The sequence below is a fragment of the Dermacentor albipictus genome, chromosome 7 (genome assembly GCF_038994185.2).
Source record: "Dermacentor albipictus isolate Rhodes 1998 colony chromosome 7, USDA_Dalb.pri_finalv2, whole genome shotgun sequence".
NCBI lineage: Eukaryota > Metazoa > Arthropoda > Arachnida > Ixodida > Ixodidae > Dermacentor > Dermacentor albipictus.
Window position 1 is genome coordinate 110,559,155 of NC_091827.1, and position 17,731 is coordinate 110,576,885.

The window sequence follows — 17,731 nt, forward strand, 5'->3', positions numbered from 1 at the left end:
TGTCAGGCAGCATACCAAATGGGCTGCCATCTTAACCTAAAGCAAGGAACACGAGCTATTTACAGCATAATATATCTCCTTACAGTTTCAAAGGAATAGTGTACAATGTGGATGGCAATATTTTCTCATAAAATATCAATCATTGCCGCCCATCAAACTGACTAGATATGATCAGCAGTTGAAGCAATGTTTTCGTACACAGGGCGCCATCACAATAGCGCTCTTGTCGAACAAGTCACCCTATACAACACGTTCTTGGTATCTTTAGAACGGACAAGCTTTGTAGAAAGCACAGATGTTTTGCGAATGTTTCTTTATGCGTGATTTCAAAGAAAATTCTGAATAATTGCAATATGTCACTTTACTGACGGCCACAGTTACAACATAGTATCGTAATATAGTCACCGCTAGACTAACTTTGTTTCGCACATTTTTTTTCTTTACACTTCATTTTGCAGCACAAATCTGCATCTTACGGAATTGAACATCTCCTCGTAGTACGGTTCTTTTGCTTTCACGGTATTGTTGGGATGCTGCTGGGTCGAGTCCTCAAATATACCTATGGAAATCTTCCATCCACTGTGTTGGCTTGAAGCCGCCCCTGGGTAGTGCAAAATAAAAGAGTTAGTCTTTCGCCAAAACAATCTTGTACATGTGACAAAATTAGCCCGTCAGGCATGTGTGGGGAATATACAGTGCTTTATACGAAACCATTTCATGAAATTTCTAAAGTGTTAACTAATCTCAAGTTTCCTCCGTTGTTAATGTAGTGTCAATATGTCAGAACGCATCTCAAATAACGCGAACATCACAACATAACCCGAAAAAATCACAGTAAACGGAAAGAGTACCGACATACACTTCCATTCCATTGCGGCTAAACATGTTTGCATACATGTTCACAGAGCCATTTTACATTTCCACATAAACACAGCGTCATTGTCCGCTAGGGTCACTGACGAGTCCCAGCGACAAGTGTCCTAAGTGCTCAATTATTTCGTTCTTTTGATTTTCACGCGATTCTCCTAATGCAGTCGTGTCCAGGGATGGATCCCGCGGCCTTTTTTTTTTGTCACAGCACAAGCTCGTTGCCACTGAGCCACTTTGGTGCGTGAAATGGCCCTTGAACTTTTTTAATATTATCTTTTGGCAATTGACTCCTCTGACGCGCTTCTTCTTTTGAAAACCCCGTAGACTTTTTTTTATATTCATAGAAATTGAAGGGGCTTATACCCCTAAAATCACCGATGTGGGAAGCCGTAGTGAGGGGCAGAGGTTTGACTTGACATGGCAGAATTGCTTTTGTTTGCCCAGATCTATGCACAGGGTCACTTTCAGGTATTCTGACCCAAAAGATAACCCTCTCTAAACACTTCACTCAGAACAGGTTAACTCCCCTTTTAGAAAAACACGTTTTTTTTCTTTTTGCTTTGACTGGAAATATGACACGCAGTGTCATATTTCCAATGTATGTGGCATGTATGAGACGCAAGCCAATGTCTGCGGCGATTGTGCCTGCAACAAGGTAACTATAGGGGAAGCATACTAATAGAAACCTGCTTCCGTTGGTTCACAATTGACAATCTTCCACGTACGATCCCTACCACCCAGTAGTATTCCCATATGCAAACGCAAAGTTATTCGCTTTCACACGATCAATGTTTACCTTACACTGCATTGGGTTATATTTGTATTTAAAATGTAAGTAAATAAATTTCGCACCGACGGTGATGACACATCACACAAGCACCAAGTAATGGAGGTTTTATTGCCACAGGGAAGCGATAACATGGATGCGTGTTACATGTGCAACTGCGGATGTATCCCACGTTACATGCGAAACATATTGCCTTTGAACTTGCCTCTATCTTAAGCCAAATGACGATGACGCACTACTTACAATGATCACAGCTTCATGGTAGGGAACGACATTGACAGTTGAGGAGCTTCGTTGGTATTGGCCCATCTTTCCGCGGTGACTTACAGTGTTCACAATTTCCGCTTATGTATCGTAACGTGATAGCGTTTTGTCCGATATCCCAAGTAACAAATCCATGAGACCCATAATATCCATATCGAATACTACTCTGGGAAACATTATGGCGATATAATACTTGTCTAAAGAAAGTGGTTCTTTATTCGACATTGTGGTGTGCGATATATTATATCTTCGAACGGGATGAGTCAGCGTAGCCAGCTTCTAACATGTTCCGGGACATGAACACCAATAAATACTTGATAAATTCGGAGTTCAAACACATTATGACTCTAGAATTAGCGATTACATTGTTTCTCATATTCATCCTTGCATCACGAGCTCATACAATTTGCAGAGTTACGAATTTCCAGTCCTATGCTAAAAAAAGCATGTGATGTGTTGGTTTTCTTTTTTTCTCAATCGTAGCGTACGCCTGTTCTCTCATCGCACTCGTAGCATTCCACAAAATAAGGTCATGCTGTTATGTGATAGAGAAGTCGTTATTGTATATTAGCTACAAATCTACTTAATAGTTGCCACGAACCATCGGAATACACCAGATTGGAAATGCAGAAAATTACAAAAATTCTATTTTGACGCATATTAACATATACAACACGAATTTCCAGTAAGAAAGCAAAGAATAATTTTATTACTCCGAAGTGGCAGTGTCCGGCCTGTATGGTTTCAGATAATTGCATAGCAATTTCTCCCGCGCTTGCCTCTCTCCCAAAATGCGACCGATGCTGCAGACTTTCGCTTGGTGGAGTGATGTTTAAGAATGCCTTCTCATATCGAGATATCAAAACCTTGCCACTGATGTACCTTTGATTTCGTAACGCACATGCACTTCGCCTTTTCAGCGAGAGGGATTGGCGCTGGTCAGTGAAGCATACCCCAGCATAAACTGCTTTGCTGATTGCACTAGTGAACGAGAATGCCATATCTGACACAAATACACTTTGGAAACAAAATGCGCCTTAAATGAGGTAGTATGATTACTAATGCACAGCATACCGCACATGTCCTAAGATAGGTTGCTTTCCAATGATCGAGCCAATAAACAGCTGCTTGGCTACTACGTTTTGAACGCTTAAATGAAATGTATATATTCTACTTACCTGTCCTCGATGCGGTAATATAAAACGCCAGGAAAAGATGCAACACGAGCGAAGAACGCTGAATTGAAGCCATATAGGTCATAAAGCTAGCGCCTAACATATCCTACATTTGGTATGTTATGAGTCTTTGTGCTAAACGTAGAAAAACACTGCGTGTCAAGTTTCAAGTGAAAAAATAAAAATAAAATCGTGTTGCCACAATCGCATTATATTTTATGAAACTGATGCTTCCGGACATCATAATGCGTCCTCCTCATACTTTGAACTTGTTATGCTGAACACAATACCCCGTTTCCTACAACAACATGAACAGCTGAAGCGATGGTTGATAGTGGAGTATGCGCGAGATATGGGGCCACAAGATAGTTTCAGATAATTTATTCTGCTTTGTTTTCAGCTTTGCTAACACCAACGTAGTTAGGTATGTGTAAATCTTTTCTCAGCACGTTGCTTGTGGAAATTTCTTACAGTCGGAGAACATATGTAATTTCTGAAAATTTTTTAATAAAACTAACAATAATTTAACTCGGTAGATGCCATCTCACGATGAATGACAATGGTAATGTATTTAACATTGAATGAGTAAAGCCGCGCAGCGTATTCTCACTGTTCAAAAAAGAGATCTGTCTGATGCGTGTACTGCGGTGCGACTCCGCTTTCGCGCGTTCCTTGCAACAATCAGTACTATAAAGCGGCACCACTACAAAGCCTGCAAGTGGCCTCTCAAATACATGGCGCGACGGCGCGTGCGAACAATAAGAATCGTTGGCTCGTTTCCCGCGCACCGTATGACGCATACTCCGTCGCCAAGCCGTGTTCAGGGCACAGATAGCTAAAGTGTTGGCTTGAAAGGCATTCACTAAAATGCGGCCCATACCCAGTACATTTGTGGCTCGACTTACTGGTGTCATTATCTCAGTGGTTAGTGCCACGGATAATATCGTAAGAGGCTGATATCAAATGAGCGGCCTGTGGCTCGTATATATCGTGAAAATAGAAATACTGCGATGAACGTTACCTGGTCGCCCCCTCACCTTGAGCAAATGGACATGGTGTAAGCGTTGGAGCTTTGTCGTAAAGTTCAGTCTGTTAAACGACACATGCAGGGCTTTGAAGCCATGGAGCACTGGCAAATGACAAAATGCGAGGTTACGTTTGCACTCAAGGATGGTCGGTCAGCTAGCTTTGTGCCCCGCCTGGTGACCGTTTATGGGTAAAACTGACTTTTGCTTTTTGCCGTATGTGCTGAACTATGCTTGAGGAGAAACATATAGAAAAAAGGCTACAAAGGCAGCGCAGGGCGCCACGCTGAAGTAAATTTCTTCGCTCCGGACATCTTCCGGAAGGACGTGTAGGTATAATGCAGAAAAGTTACGAAGCAGTTGTTGACGGAAATGCTCGAGGCGCTGCTAACGTCTTTATTTGCAAGCGGTCAAGGTTTTCCTCTATTCCATGATGATTAGCTTGCTGATAATTAGCTGGCATGCACTTCTAAGCGGGGTGGGGCCAACAGTGACTTAACCTGCTTGATTTCATCAGGTATGCTGTACATGCTTTTCTAGCTTTTTGTTTAAATCTTTTTTATAATTTTCCTTTATTTTACTTAAAGCTTCTTCATGTACTTATTACCGCTACTTATGTCTGTATGAGATCTTTCCGTGTAAAGCTCTTGCTTTTGTTCCACAACTACAGTAAACGTCTCTTGCTTATATCGATTTCTGTCTCGGTAATGCTTTAATTTGCTTTAAATACAAGCGCTTTTGAAAGATGTACGTTATGAAGGGGTCTACCTGGGTAAATTTCTTCGGTTTGCTTTAGGATGGGCAAAGTGGTCTCCGGAAAAGTGCTGTATCCGACGCATGCCTCATCATGTTGCAAATTTTTGCTCCGGTATATTCTCGTCCTTCTGCAAGCAACTCGAGAATCAAATAGCAAGGTAATGCCCTTTGTGGTACTGTGAAAATGTATCCTACTAATTACTTTTACAGCCAAGCATTATGTGGCAATCCGATTCGTCTGTCTGCGCGTCTGTCTCTCGCCTGCACGCCCAAACATCCTCCGGGGCAACCCCATGCCCATGTGCGATAAAAAGAGAAAGAGAGACGTACGATTCGGACTGCCCCAGTAGTGACATCGTTGCTCTCTGTCTCATCCAAGCACACGCACAGCAGTTTCTATCCAGCTCCAAGGTGGGTAGGCCACGCGTCATTCGTACTCTTAAGGTGCACAAAGCTTTCGATCAGCAACGCCAGGGGCAGAACCGGGAACGAGCTCTTCTGCGCCGTCCCGGTGCTGCAGCTGGGGCAGAAGAACAGGCTGGGGCAACCGAGCGCAAGCAGGAACTGTATATCAAAGATTCAGCAGCCTACCACTCCCGTCATTTAATGAACCGTTGGTATTAACCCAGTGATAACCACTGGGGCAGCACGTTTCAGCTTTGCGGATTAGCCATCTGTGCGGAGTGCTTGGCTAGTTATTGTCTTATAAGAGATTTACCGCTAGTTCATTTCTTCCAGTACGCTACGAGTAGGAACAGCTGGGTAGCGTGAGGCACCGCCTGAAAAATACAGTCGTTCTTAAATTGTATCCCACAGTCGTTATCAGATAAGCTACATGTCTTGCGCTATCATATCGCACGTGAAGGGGCGACATTAGTATACTGATAGTATTTTTGTTTATTTTCTCACTGGAACCTCACTTTTCGAACAGTAACTAGAGAACCTCCTATATGTTATTTATTAGATGCATTGCTGTGGTCATTACCAGTATTTTTGTTGTAGTAATACTCCAAGATTGTTAACATGATGTTGATAACAATCTAAATAAAACCAATATACGTTTTTTTTTATTTACATCTTGCTCCCGGTGTTTCAGGTGTGGAAATATTCTCGCAGTAAGACTGACGTTAAGCTTCCTTAGGTGTTCCTGACATCTGTATTACAACTGTAAACAGCCCATGAAGATCAAATACATAACTCTTCGATGAAACCTTTCAGTTAAAAAGAAAACGTAAATATCAACGAGCTGTGTTACTACAGCTGCGTCAACTACATTTAGCTGCGCTAGCATTACTTCTCGTATGGAGTATGCCGACTGCAGGATGACGTAATTTGTTTGAGCAAGAACGGTAGCTGTGTGGTCAACAAGGTGTCGATTTCATTTCGTGGTGGCTGTTACAATTTACAATACAAAAGTAATTCATAAGCTACGATAAAGGATCGTAGTACCAGTGTCATGACATAAGGAGAGCACGTATCGTTTTTTTAGGGATTCCAGAAACATATCACCTCCGTCTGACAAATTCTTCTCTTTCATCGTCACTTGCAGAGAAATGCACAGCAAAATTCAGTAAGCACAAGGACAAGGAGGAACGAGGAGGAGTAAGGACAAAGGACAAGGAGAAGTTATTTAGGACAAGCAGTGCCAAGGTAACCTTGCTGACAGCCAGCAAGCTGTCAGTAACGAATTGTGACCAGATTGCGAAACCTGAAGTTCAAAAATTTTATCCCTTTACTTCGTGCCACGAAATTGCACATTTTAAACTCGGTTCTTGCGAAGAACTGACGCATCAGATTACACAGAGTGCTTGATGACAGCAACTACACGAACACTAACATTGGTAACATTGTGTGTGGCATCCAGAACATTGACTCGAAGATTATGGCAGCTAGCTTTCGGAGTGGAGGAACCAAAAATCCATGCAGACGTCAGCTATGGAGTGAAAAAATGACACTATGGTGCAAAAACGAACAAGAACTGAGTGCAGTTCTGAGAAAACAGCTCCAAAGCTCTAATCTCTCCAAACAAACATCCACTGTGGAATCTCAGTTCTGCTTCATGAGGAAAATTCGAACGACAGCTTATGCACATGCTACTGCAATTACAAAATAAATTATTGATATAGTACACCTCGAGCATTGGAAGCATTTGAAGGCTTTCTTTTAACAGAGCCTTCCTGTACCTTAATTGGAGAGTTTATTTATTCGACGTCATTAATCACTTTATACTTTAATAACTACCGGTAAATTGAAAAGCTAGACTCAAGTACATCGGTCGACGCCCATCAGTCCTAGCTTAGCTTCTGAGAGAGGATGATGCCGAAGATGATGAACACAATTTATTGACAGGAAGAAGGGGTGCATTGGGGAGAAGGGCGATGGGATCCTTATTCCGAGGTCGCCGCCGCCTTGGCTGTTTCCACGATGGTTTGCTGGTCCTCGAGGGTTGAGCTGGGCAGAGCTGTCTCCCATCCTTCCTATGTTGGCTGTTGTGTAGTGTCTAGAGCACTATTTGCCTGAGTGAAGAAGAAAATTGGTACGCCCTACGCCATCGGCTCTACCTAAAATAAATTAAACAAAACACATTTCGTATGACACTTGATAATTGATAATTGCGAGAACATGTTACGGTGTGCGCTTTTCTCCCTTTGAACAGCTGCTTTCTTCCTCATCACGCTACACATGTTACGGACGTCGTTGCCAGAACTAAACACAAATTCACGTGTATGCATTACCTGCGTGTTTACGTCGCTGTGACACAAACGTCAATACAGTCTACTCATGGCTTTATTATTCCTATATCTCTTCCATGTGCTATGTTGTGTGAACTGAAACTGATAGACTGTTTATCGATACTGACTTTGGCAAGAAGAGGGATAAACGCTTCTAATAAACGGTTATTCTTGATATTGGTGCTGATTACGGCTTGCCATCGGAAGGCTTTCACTGAATAACCAAAACTATGAGCGGAGCGATTACCAAATGTGGATGAGAGTGCGTGGGAAAACGGTGGTGCGGTAGCTTAGTTGGTAGAGCATCGCACGCGTAATGCGAAGAATTCGGTTCGTATCCTACGTGGGGCCACTTTTTTCATCCACTTTCAGTTCCTTTATTTCCGATTTCTTTTGTTCAATTAGTAAGTCCAAGTGATTTCCCCTCTGTTGTACGTGGTGTATTTGTTGCCTTCTTATGATTTGATTACTAAAAATTGGATCTCTCAGTTCCATTTCTACTGGCCAATTATAGTTTTAAGAGCGGTTTCCTTGAAGCACTGAAGAAAACGACCACAGCGAGTACGTTCGGCGTGAATCTTCTGTTGGCTATTTATATCCCTCAATACTGTGTAGATAAAGCATGGGATGGTCTTAGGGCGCTCCATCATAGCATGGTGGAGTTGCTGCGTGCTATTACCAGATAAGGGAGCTTTCGATGCGGTTCTCGCTGCGGTACGACCACTAGGGTACACCAGTCGGCATTAGCTTCAGCGCCAGGAACCTGCATTGTGTTATCACACGCCCGAGACCCTCGCATGTTCAACGGGACCCTCGACGACATAGTTTATAATCTATTCATTTGTGCAGGGACTACCCGTGAGACAAGTTGCAGTGGAGGAGGTTAGATACAGAGGCCCCACACATACAGCAAAATCGCAAAGTTTTTAAAGGATACTGATCTACCGAAAATTTTGCCAGCTACAACTACTGCTGCACGCTACAAACTGATAATCATTGGTGTTTGGAAGAAGTAGGAAACTTACGAACTTTGGTAATCTTCTAAAGTGTTCGTCGAAATTCGCGAAGCGCAAGGATAGGAAATGTTTAGTTAACATCGCTTTGTGAGATATGAGGATTATGTGCAAAGTAGTACGTGGGCGTAAAGATATGTAGATCAGTCGACATATTTACTCAGCATTCATTGCTTCACTGACTATCGTTTTGTCAGTGTTTTCATCGGTAGCATCACCGGTGCTTTCACTAGTGGATTCACTGAGTAGGGTGCAGCAACAGCAATGTGCGTCGTTGCTGTTGTCAATGCCCACCTGTGGAAGAACGCAGATGCCCCGTGCATAGCATGCCAGCACGGATATATTGTACAATAAGTGATTGCGCATTCTTTTATCAGTGCTCTAGTAGATCGCAAGCTCACATTGTATTCCGCAATAACTTCTTGTGCGGAGTATTGTCGGCCTTCTTCATCGACATAACAAGGACGAAAGCAGACGATATCAGCATTTCGCTCACAATCACATACGGCCATTCCCTTGTATAAGTAACAGCCAACACCGACTCAAGCTACCTGTGGTGACTTCTCAAGAGGACGCATTCATTGCACCGTGGGCCGCGCCCCTTCTTACTATGGCCCATCAATCATCTCCGATTTTCAAATCATGTGGACCGTGGCCACAAAAATATTCATCGATACGAGGAAACTAGCGTTTTCGCCCGAGCATCCACCACTCAAGCGAAAACCGCTTATACAGTTAGACTATACCCCCTCCCCCCGTACGATACCGTCTTCTCCTCAACCTCTCTGTTCCAACACAAATCTCTGCCTCGCGAAGACACCATCGCCGGACATCTACTTCAGGCAAACAATTTTCAGCACATGAGCTGAAGCACGCTCTACGTCTAGCCATAGCCTTTAAGAACAGAAAACTGGGTAAGTTGGAAGAGACTTGTGATTTACAGGGCGAAAATACGGGAACAAACAGAAGGAACCAAACGAACGCTGTCTTGCTATGGAAATATTATTGACAACTGGAGACCCGCAAAAATACCAATCAAGTTTTTGTTTATATTTATATTTATTCGGCTACAGTTTCCAATAAACTTTCAGTTCCAAGACAGCGCCTGGCTCATCCATTATTATGATTGTCCCCGTCGCGTCAATGCGAGCCTTACGTATGACTGAATCACACTACGTGGGGCTGTCTCTGGAAACTGGCATTCCGGCCTTGCATCCAAACAATGGGAGATCGCAGTCTCCAGCTGAAACAAAATTGAATATAAACAGGTTGGGGAGACATACTTTGTGGAAAGGCGGCACCACGGTATTCTTGGATTGAATACCCCACCACCTCGCCCTGAGAGAAATGCAGCCTGCAAGGCCGGAGAAAGTAGCAAGCCTGCATTATTTTTTTTTTCATTTTAAAGCGTAGCTTTCGACTTCTGCTGGTGCTGCTGTGCATGCTGCGTCCAGATGGGGTTCAGAGCCCGCGTATACAATACAAGAGCATCGCAGAGGGGAAAGGTGTCATGAGAATATTGTTTGGACAGTATCAAGGCTGTATGGATGGATGCTATGACCGTCCCCTTTGGAGCGGTGCAGTGGGTTGCTCCGCCAAACTCTTATATTATTTACTAATGACCTATTAAGTTAATTCCCATAACAAAAATTTCTGAACCCATATTGGGAACTGTTCTCTTTTTTAGTTTTCTTCTACAACCCTTCCAATCAGCTCTTACGAATCTCTATGGTAGACATGTTTACTTTCCCTTTGCTTTCACTGAACGAAAGGGCTTCAAGGAGGCCAGTGATTCCTGAATGGACCGCTGGGCAGGTATCTTCACAAGTTAATACAACATGCCCCATCGTTTGTCTAGCTCTACTACAGCGAGTACATGCTTCTTGTTCCTTCTTACATCTCGTTTTATAAGTGCGTGTTCTATGGCAGCCTGATCTCGCTTCAAGAAATAATGAGCTTTGGATAGAGTTCATTTTTTTCCTTCCCTTCGATTTTCTTTTTTCCTCTCAAGTCGTGCTCCCCTCGGAGCACCTCGTACGTATTGTATCCCCAAAGCGCTGTGTGTTTCATTATGGCCGCATTTCTCTTCTCCTTTACTGTTATTGTTTTCCATATATCTATTGTCTTTGTTTATCTATATAGGAAGGCATTTATATTCGTTTGCGCGAGGTATTTCCTGGCCCTTTATTGTTACTGTCCGTTCGTTGTTTTGACTGAATACCATAACACCAGATATATAACCCTAAATTTCAGACCTAACTCATAGCCTTAGTGCGCACAGATATTAGTCATGTGTTGCCTATAATTTTGCTTAGTAGCTAGCAACAGAATGTCATTCGTATAAATGAAACCTGAAAGCTGCTACTCTACTGCCGCACCCAGAGGTGTCTGTCGCATGTGTACAGCGTCCTCCGGAGGTTCTCGGGACGTGCGTTCTTGATGGTTGTAATTATCCATGTGCCCCAGCAATGGCATCGCAGAAAGTTCAGCGCTTACCTTAGCTAGATAACCTGGCCCGCAGGTATCCCCCGTTGAGCACGGCCAGAGTGAACGACTACCTAACGTACAGAGGTAGATCATGCCCCGAGCTGGACGCTCCTTTAAAAACCTACGCGGTTAGGGAAGCCTTAAAATGTCTCAATGCCAGGTCCGCGCCGCGGCCGGACCACGTCACAATAATGCCCTCAGGAACTTAGAAGACGACTCCATAAAATGACTCACAGAAGAAATCAACGAGGCCTGGCAGATGGCTGAAGTTCCCCAGTGCTGGAAAGAAGCACTGATAATACTAATCCCCAAACCAAGCAAACCTCCGAACTTGTCCAATGTCAGACCTATTTCCCTCCCGTCTTGTGTCAGAAAGGTAGCGGACCACCTAATTCACATTCGCATAGCCAAGTATGTAAAACGGAACGGGCTATTTCCTTATAACATAGTGAGCTTCAGACCAGGTCGTTCGACACAAGACGCATTGAATCTCGTGACGGTTTAGATCATAGACATCGATACGAGCGACGTGCGGGGCATTCTCGGGCTCGACATGGAGAAAGCCTTTGATAACAAATCGGTCAGACACATTCTAGAATCAACCTTGGATATCAACCTAGGCCAGGCCTTTCACGGATACCTCAGGTCGTTCCTGGAGGGTCGCAAAGCTACGTTAAAGGTCGGAGAACGCAAATGGGAAGGATACTCGCTCGGGCCCAGAGGAATGCCTTAGGAGGCCGTGATCTCACCCTTCTTCAATCTGGTCATCAGGCAACTGGCGGTATCCCTTTCGAAGATCGAGAGAGTTCACCACAAAATATATGCTGACGACATCATCATCTGGTGTACCGGAGGCAGCAAAGGGGAAGTGGTATCAAGTCAACAGGACGCGATTGACCGAAGCGAAACATTGCTCGAGGGCACGGGGCTAACGTCCTCGACGAAAACGTCTGGGCTAGTTCTCTAAAGACCGCCGATGAGGTCACAGGCCAATGGGGTGGAAGACTCTGGACGAGGATAACATCAAGCTTCCCACTAAGATTGGCAACACTATCCCTAGGCTTGAAACTCTACGGGTACTCGGAATGTTCATTGAGTCAAGCGGAGGCAATATTACTACGCTCAGGAAAACCATGACTACCACAGAGTGCATGATCAACTTGATCAATAGAACCTCCAACAAGAGAGGTGGTCCAAAGGAGGATAATCTTCTCAGATTCTTCCACGCATTCCTCATAAGCCACATCTTCTACGTAGTGGAGCTACGTAAATGTGCAATGTCGGATCACCTAAGGGACAACGTCACGGTTGCTCCTTTTCCCAAAAAACATTCATAAGCAACACAATGTGGGGAGACGCAGAGCTCGGGCTGTGGCACTGCTAGGAAGATCAAGGAATAGCCTCGCACAGTCAGCTTCGTCGACTCGGCTCATATGTGACCACATTGGGCTTCGTCGCAACGGTAGTCAATCACAAAGGGCAGGTCCCTTGCACGGCCTTCATCAGAGGCTCTACCCCGGCTAGGGCGGAGCAAACAGATATAGCTTTGGCACTCTTAGAAGAAGAGAGAACTAAAAACTTCACTGGCTCAAGGGTGGTGCTCAGGGCATTTGTCTCTGGCTCCATCGCCGAAGAAGCCCATAGAATCATCGACGGTAGAATAATGCAACCACATGCTATCACGTGGTTGCCGGCACATCTCGGCTCCCAGCTGGATTCCCTCCCCAATCTCCATGACCTCGCACATGTCCAAGCGCGCCCAGTGACCTACCGCGCGGAGGCGAATGCTAGTCAAGGTCTTGTTGAACCTAGGCTTGTAGAGTTCCGGGACATTCTTTACACTTTTAACGAGGTAACTGAGCACTACTACTTTGACAGGAGAGTTTACGCTACCTCCAATGATAAACTAAACAGACCACAAGCTATCACACTGCGCATGCTTCAGAGAGGATCGTATCCAAACTTGGCTTTATTTCACTCAATCAATACAGCCGCCTTCAGTCCGGACTGCCCGACCTGTGGGCTGAGGAGTAATTAAAAACACATGCTCTGGGAATGTCCCTCGTTACAGAGAGGCCCGCATAGCTGTACCGCAGTGGAGCACTGTGTTGTGGAGCTCCGAGCTTGCAGTCTAGTATTGGCTGTCTAAATAGCCAACGATGCGGCGGTGAGGCTTGACCTGTCAGTCCCAACATGGGGGCGGCCCGCAACTTCATCAACTCCTTGTCCAGGAGAATCTCAGGACCATCAATAAAGTTCCCTGGCTTGCTTGCTTGCTTGCTTGCTTGCTTGCTTGCTTGCTTGCTTGCTGGCTTGCTTGCTGGCTTGCTGGCTTGCTGGCTGGCTTGCTGGCTGGCTGGCTGGCTGGCTGGCTGGCTGGCTGGCTGGCTGGCTGGCTGGCTGGCTGGCTGGCTGGCTGGCTGGCGGGCCGGCCGGCCGGCCGTCTGTCTGTCTGTCTGTCTGTCTGTCTGTCTGTCTGTCTGTCTGTCTGTCTGTCTGTCTGTCTGTCTGTCTGTCTGTCTGTCTGTCTGTCTCTCTCTCTCTCTCTCTCTCTCTACAATGGCAGCCTTCCATAGGGGAGGTGGATAGAATGGTTGAGGAGACTTGAGGGAGAGCATGCAGAGAATGGGTAGTACCGATACAGGCACAAAACGAGTGAATAACAGCCTTGACACGCTTCACTTGCAACTGACCTATGTGGGGGGAGGGTAAGAGCCGGAGGAGATTACCTAAGAAGGTCAGGAAACGTTACTAGTAGACGCGGAAACGGTTGCGGGCAACCTTGATATATTTAAGTACAGTGTACATTAAGGTACGTTTATGATATTTCTGAACTATAAGGACCACGGGAATTGGTCAAGTATACAAATGACTTTTGGCGTGCAGACTCAAACCGAATAAAAGAACCGTAGCGTCTACGGGACATCCTAGCAACGTAGCAGCTGGGCGTCGTACGTCATTTCAACAATTACTTGCCCACCGTGATAGAGGAAGGGACTGTATGGCATTGCTCAATTTGGCAGGTTCTATGCCAACCGCGGCAGCCACATGTCTACAGGGGCGACATTTAACACGCTCATGTACTTATATTTAGGTGCTCGCTAAAGAACCTCAAAGGGTAATTATTGATCGTTGGTCTGCCACTACGGCTTGCCTCATAATGAGATTGACCTAGGCACGCGCTGCCCTATAATTCAAATAAAGAGTATTACATATGTCACGATGTGATGCGCCATGTGAGGGAATGACAATGCTAACATTTCCGGAGTTAATGAACAATGTCCCACAACGGTGCCTCAAGCAAACACGTCTCGCTGTGTGTTCTGTGTATTTCGTAGACGAACAGCAGCAGTGCACGCAAGCTAACATTTACCAGCTGAGGCCTCTCGTATTGCACTAAACGCTGAATAAATAGAACATTCGTCGTCATCGTTACCGCTAATTATCTTCAACCAAAGCAAACGGCACAGAAGTCTTCGCTTACGTGAATTACCACAGTGCATTGGATCAGCTTATTCGTTCCTGTATAAATGTTTATTCGCTCTCCTCTGCCTAGCCTAGTTCTTGAATATTTTCCAGCGTATAGAACATTTTGGCTAGGGCACTGAAGAGGTATGTCGAAAAGCATGTGGCTTTTTGGACGCGGCATAAATTGTGCGCATGGCTGAAGGTGTCAGAAACTGACTGCAGAATATGTATTCGCCGCTCTATAAAGCATTATACAAAAATTCTGTACTTTGCGCATTTGGAGGACCCTATATCAGCGTAGAACGCAAATTATCGGGCCTGGAACATTCGTGAACGTTGTGGCTGGTCGTGGTAAGTCTCCGAGCATTAACCGTACAATCACCTGCCCCACCCGTATTCCGTGCTATTACCACTTTCAGAATTGTACGCAAAAGGCTAACTCTTCGTGCTCAACTAACGATAATGAAGACTCATGCGGTGAGGTGACACCACCACAGCTGTCTCCTGGTTCAACACAAGGACCAGGAGACCCGAAAGAACGTTCATCTAGCTAATGAACTAACTAACTTTCACGGCCCTTCCGCAACCCGCGCTGGTACTTTAGCTATGTGCATGTATTTTCAGTTTTAGTGAATTCGGGGCATTTCGTTTGGCATGGATGAATTGTTTCCGCATAGAAAGAATTGCACAAATGCTTCGATATTGGTTGCAGACTCTTCATGCATCAGCTTGAACAAAATATTTCTACATCAGAAGCTTTCTGAACATCAGAACCATCTGAAAGCTCGACGATGTTCGAAAATTGATGGACTGTCTTGCTTTCTATCCAATTTGGAAAAATGCAAACTTTTTGCAGCACCTACTGGGACCGTACCCTATAAAATATTGCCTTATCTAAACGCAGACATGCAGTGCTCTTTGAAATGGGTGGCAAGATGAATTTATGTTCCTTCAGTTGTCGAAGCCCTAGGCTCCAATACTAAACGTGGTCCACAAGAGAACGGTTTCTTGAAAGTGTAGAATTGAATTCGGCACAAAAACCTATGGCACTCTAGGATATATAGGAATGACAACATGTCAGCTTTCTCGTGTTGAGTTCTACGAACATGCTGTCTTCAACGTAAAGAAAGTAGCTAAAATTGCCTTTCTCAGTCACAATGGAATACCAAATGTCGAAGCGGTGTGCGTGCAAAGTAAACGTGCTTGAGAAGAGGAAAACCTTATCTGTAGCTACGGATTTTGAATTCGGCGCTATTCTGTTCTGTAAGTTTCACTGAACTTTTATTACACATGGGCTTTTGAATTCCCCGTACAAATGCAGCGGCGAAAAAGAAAATACGTGGCATAACGCTCAGTTTGCGAAAGTCATTACCACCGAGCAATACCAGCAGGTAGGAAAATAATGAAAACTATGAAGGGAATAATCTTGGACTTATATTTACTGCGCCCATAATTTCTGCTCCAGCTCTATTGCTTAAAGATACTCGCATATATATATAATTCTAAGCTTTTAGCTCGTTAAATAAATTGACCTTATTAGGCTTCACATTGGTGAGGGGTTCTTTATAATTACCGTGAGCGCCTCGCATTGGGCGCTCACGGTAAGACTACAAATGAAGCTGTGCAAGGTGATATGGGTTAAACAAGTTTTGAAGGGAGGGAAGCTGACAGTAAAATAAATTATGAAGAACGACTGAGGAACATGGAAGAAAGTAAATGGACTGGGAGAGTGTTCTGGTGTTTGTACAGGAAAAAGATTGATTCACAGTGGAAGAACAGAACTAGGAAATTTACGAGCAAGTATTCGAACGGTATATTCCCATCGGTTGCGGCAATGGAAAATAAACCTGTTGTGATTAGCTGCTTCAATCAATTGGCAAATCACTTTAGTACGTTCTTTTTACTGGCCACGAAAAAAGTGAAATTGAAACGCCGAAATCCGAGAAACAAATGGATACCGGCATCCATTGTAGAACTATCTTACCAAAAAGATAGATTATGGAGGCTTTGTAATAGTTACCCGATGAATCTATATCTGCAAAAGAATATCGAACCACACGTAACAATCTTACTGCTCAGTAAGATTAGTAAACGCTGCTTAAGATTAAGTAAACGGGAATACTACGCTGAAAAATTCTCACAGCGTCACAGTAACGTAAGAAAGACATGAGGCTTGCTTTATGACTTGGCAGGAAAACTTGAACGTAAAAGTCTAGATGATGGCTTGCTGAAAACATTTTCGCCCGCAGAGTCATTGGACATTGCGAACTCCTTTAAAGATGGCTTCGAATTCTGACTAACAAAATTAAACAGCAGTCTTCTAGGACTCTGAGTTTAAATTACCTAGGTCAGATGATTCCAAAATCTGCTATTCCACCATCCAATAATGCAAGTGAACTGTGAAACCTGATTAACGCAATTCCACTCAACAAACCGGCAGGTTATGACCGAATAAGAGTGCGAGATATAAAGTGCAATTTCTATCTGAAAAGCGTACTCTTGTTAATCTTAAACGGATATTTCAAAACGGGTACAATTCCGCAGGGTTTAAAGACCTCAGTAATTAGGCCAATCTATGAGAAAGGCAGTAAATCAGATAAAAATAACAATAGACCACTTGTAATAATGAACGTGTTACCGCATGTTATGAGGAAAGTTATTAACTCTGGCATGGTATGCTTTTGCGATAAATTTGATATTACAAGTCCCCCTAATACGGTTTTAGACGTAGGTTAAGTACAGTCGATCTGCTTGAAGAATGTAACGAATATCTGTGTACAAATATTGATCAAATTAATATTGTGCTTGGCCTTTCCTTAGATTTGACAAGAGATTTTGAAACCATAGAACACAACATCAAGATATATAAACTAGAAAGTATTGGTTTTCGAGGTCCTTATTCGAAATTATTTTCCAATCATTTTTGAAACCGTTTGCATGTAGTCTCTATAAAAATACATATAGTGATTTTACCTCAGTTAGATATGGTGTACCTCAAGGGTCGGTCCTGGGACCTTTTATATTTAACATTTACGTAAATGACCTTGCGAACATGCAAATGAATGCTGCAATATTTCAATACGCTGATGACACTGTACTACTTATATTACAAAAATCGTATTCTGAAGCCGTAAAACTACTTCAAGAAAACGCA

The 17,731-nt window shown here is 43.9% G+C and overlaps 1 long non-coding RNA gene across 1 annotated transcript in view; it reads left to right on the forward strand.

Annotated features, from left to right (window-relative positions):
• Nucleotides 1-17,731, forward strand: part of LOC135907315 (uncharacterized) — an 87,451-nt gene that overhangs the window by 30,714 nt on the left and 39,006 nt on the right. The window contains exon 2 of the long non-coding RNA XR_010565972.2: nt 6,427-6,527. This is a non-coding gene — a long non-coding RNA (uncharacterized lncRNA). The remainder of the gene's footprint in view (nt 1-6,426; nt 6,528-17,731) is intronic.